At 41.1% G+C, this 3,836-nt stretch overlaps 1 protein-coding gene across 1 annotated transcript in view; it reads left to right on the top strand.

Moving 5' to 3' along the window:
* Positions 1 to 3,836, top strand: part of GDPD4 (glycerophosphodiester phosphodiesterase domain containing 4) — a 145,394-nt gene that overhangs the window by 108,676 nt on the left and 32,882 nt on the right. The window lies entirely within an intron of this gene.

Here is a 3,836-nt window from a genome sequence, read left to right on the forward strand (position 1 = left end):
ACTTCCAATTTTCCCAGATTCATACTTTGTACATTCCATGTTTTGATTTACAGCAGTTTCTCTTCAATTTTGAGTTGTGCCGCATCAGCAAATGAAGGTCCCATGGGCTTTTCTCCCATGAGCTTTAGTCCATTTGCGTTATCATGGTCAACTCCACTTTGAGGAGGCAGTTCTTCCCCAGTTACATTTTGAATGCCTTCCAACCTGAGGGGCTAATTTTCCGGCACTATATCTGACAGTGTTTCTCTGCTATTCATAAGGTTTTCAGTAACTAAATATTCAGAAGTAGTTTGTCACTCCTTCTTCCTAGTCTGTCTTTGTCGGGAAGCTCATCTGAAACCTGTTCACCATGGGTGACCCTGCTGGTATTTAAATTACCTGTGGCATAGCTTTCAGAATCTCAACAACTCACAAGCCACAGAAGTATAACAAACTGACAAACAAATGGTGGAACAAACTGTGGTACGTACATACAATGGAATATTATGCTACCTTGAAGAATAACAAGGAAGCTGCAAGCCACCACATGATATGGATGAACCTTGAGGACATTATGTTGAGTGAAATTAGTCAGTCACAAGAGGAGAAATACTGCATAGGAACCACTACTGTAGAAGACTAAGAAAAAGAACCGATACTAAGGGCAGCAGAGATTCTTTGCTGGTTACTGGAATGTGGGGGGGAGGGAGGGGAAGGTGGAGCATGGGGCGGGGAATAGAAACAGGATAGTTTCAGTGCTAGGGAAGGGGGTGCAATACACAAGAAGAGGGAGGGGAATGGAAGAACAAAGCGGCCGGGAAAATAATTAGGCAGTTTTGCATTGGCTAAGTGGAACAGAGATAAATAATGATATATGCACTACCTTGGAACAACAGGGTTCTGGAATACAGGGATTGAGACATGGTTGGAATGGGGAAAAGTATCCGAAGATACTTCTTGAAAGACCAACAGGAAAAATACAAAAATACAAAACAATATTGGCAGTCCGACTGATTACTACAAGAAGAAGCAAGTTGCTTTCCCAGGAGACATCAAGGCAAGTGGTCGGGTCCCCTCAGAGCAAACCCCCTTCCAAGACTAAGACTCAATGGGAATACACACTCTGATTGGTGACCACGTTCATCACTGATAAGGGGAAGTGAGGGAAAAACAGCAATGAAGCTGCAAGCTATGCCCTACAACATTCAATAGACTCTTGTGAACCCGGGTGGAGACCTGGTTGGCCAGCAGTGTGGCAAGACCTGGGGACTTGTGGGCCCAGAGTCAGTGACATAGCCACAGAGGACTAGAGTGGAGAGTGAAGCATCCAGCTGATAAGAAGTGAGAGCATATGCATAATGAACACCCATCCACACTTGCAGATAATACCCACTTGACCTGGCTTCAATGACTGGATCATCAGAGCTCAACTAAAAGAAGAAAGAAGAGGAAAAAAAAGAGTAATCCAATACAACTTGATGAACTTGACCTACACCTATGGATGCAGTAGCTCAAAAGAGGGAACAAATCTTTATAGCAAGATCATTCCCACCCTCTCCATATACAAAGTAGACAGGGATGGGCAACTTGGACATTGGCTACCCAAAATGAGGTGGAGGTCTACAAAGGCAAAAAGTGACTGGCTTGCAAGCTTTCAAGCGGGAGCCTAGATCCAGAGGGCGCTGAGGGAGGTAGACTCTCCACTGAGTAGTATCCAGTCTGTCTGGCAGGACTGGTGAAAGGAGATGCGGATAGGTCTCTTGTGATACAATAGTGAATAATTGTTATCAGGACCAGTTGTGAGGGTTGAAAATGTATAGGTAGATATTTTGTAGCAAAAGGAGGGGAGTGATTGACTTTGCAGCCTAGGAGCGCAGGTCCTTGGGACCATCAAGCGAGAAGAACAGAAACCAGGACCTTACCCAGAGAAGCAGTGATGCCAGAGATGGAGGCAGACAGGGAGCTTGTTTGCAGGGTATACCCTTTGGTTGGTTGATGATGCATAGAGGGGATTGTAACCATGGCAGTGAAATGATATATGATAGGATGAATGTAAAACTAATGTTCTTCCATGTAAACTATCACATAATTCACAATAAAACATTTAAAAAAAAGTTAAGATTTTCATGATAATGAAACATTCTATGATAGTTACAGGGTGGTAGGGGGTGGGGGAGGGAAAAATTAAGTGAATAGAGGTAAATATTGTTAACTAATGGTACATGGGGAGTCCTGGTGTGGCGCTGTGAGTTAATGTGCTGAACTGCAAAGTTGGTTTGAACCACAAGGTCGGCGGTTCAAACTCACCATCCAGCCATTCCTTGGAAGCCCTATACACAGGGTCATTGTTGGTCAGAACTGACTTGGTGGCACTTAACAACAACAACAATGGTACATGAAGTGGACTGCAATCATTGTAATGGAACGAAATGTAATATTTGTTGAATGTGGGACTGATGAGATAGATGCTCTGTAAACGTTCACTCAAGTCACAATGAAAAATTTAAAAAGTAATAATTTGGAGAAAAAATCTGAATAAGGAATCCATCTAGATTTTTAAATTACTCTATCACATCTCTTACTGGGTTCTGCCCACGCCTAACTCAATTGCAGTTTATTTTTTGCAGTGCTGATTCTGTCCTTATTGAATTTTTCAAAGCATTTGACTTAGTTTTCTTGAAAATTACATCCTTTTTTTTCCATTTTGATTTTGTAGATTTAAGCAATGTCTCATTATGTTGTACAATTACAATAGCAAGACAACTGATCTAAGCCATTTGGGGACAAGGCATCTGCTTGTTGGTGACCATTCTGCTCACCTGGTGGGTGTCCTGGAATAGTCAATAGGCCAAGGCATCAGTCAGTATATTTTCCAGAAGGTATTAGAGCTACCTTGGTTTAATTAAAGTGTGTTAAAAGCTTCTACTCTATCTGCCTCATAGGGCTGTTGTGAGATATTAAAATACCCTTAAAATGCTTAAAACACCTGCCTGATTCCTGATCCTCTTTAAATGTTAAGTTGTTTTCATTATGATCATGATCATTAGTGTTATTAACATTATTCATCCCAAAGAAAGACCTTGAGACAGGGTGGAGAGTGGTTTAAGAAATAATGAAATGTGCTAGTGATACCAAGTGAATGGGAGGGGATTAATGGATCTGGAAAGGGAGGATTAAACCAGGAAATTGTAAAACTTACATAATAGGACCCAGGAGATAGAACTATAGGAAATGGGTGATTCTGGAAGGAGCATGGGGAAAGGGACAGTTAATCTAAGGAGGTATTATGATTTCAACATACTTATTTGAATCATGATAATTTAGAACAATGTTTCCCAAATGCTGGTTCAGAGAGTAGTTGCTTCAACATCACATGGGAAGCTTGTTAAAAATTCAGAGATTCTGACTTCTGGAGTCTTGGTATGGTACAGTGGGTTAATGCACTAGGCTGAAAAGTCAGGTTGAACTGAAAAGTCAGAGGTTCAAGCTCACCAGCTGCTCCTCAGGAACCCTATGCCTGATCGCTGTGGGTTGGAACTGACTCAAAGGCATGCAACAAGAAGGTCTGTAGCAAATGGAGAGAAAAGTTAGTAGTAGACTACAAGGTAACCCCAAAGAAAGTTAATACTTCACAACTTATCATAAAAATGAATTTCCAAGCAGAACAAGCAAACATGAAAACTAAAAAGAAACTGACAAGAAATAGCATAAAAAACACAAACGCAACACAAGAAGGAATGCAGAACCAAAGAACAAACAGCACCACCAAAAAAGTAACATAATGGCAGCAATTAATTCATACCTATCGATAATTACATTGAATGTCAATGGATTGAATGCACCAGTGAAGAGAAAGA

The sequence above is a fragment of the Chrysochloris asiatica genome, unplaced genomic scaffold, assembly GCF_000296735.1.
Source record: "Chrysochloris asiatica unplaced genomic scaffold, ChrAsi1.0 scaffold00074, whole genome shotgun sequence".
Classification (NCBI taxonomy): domain Eukaryota; kingdom Metazoa; phylum Chordata; class Mammalia; order Afrosoricida; family Chrysochloridae; genus Chrysochloris; species Chrysochloris asiatica.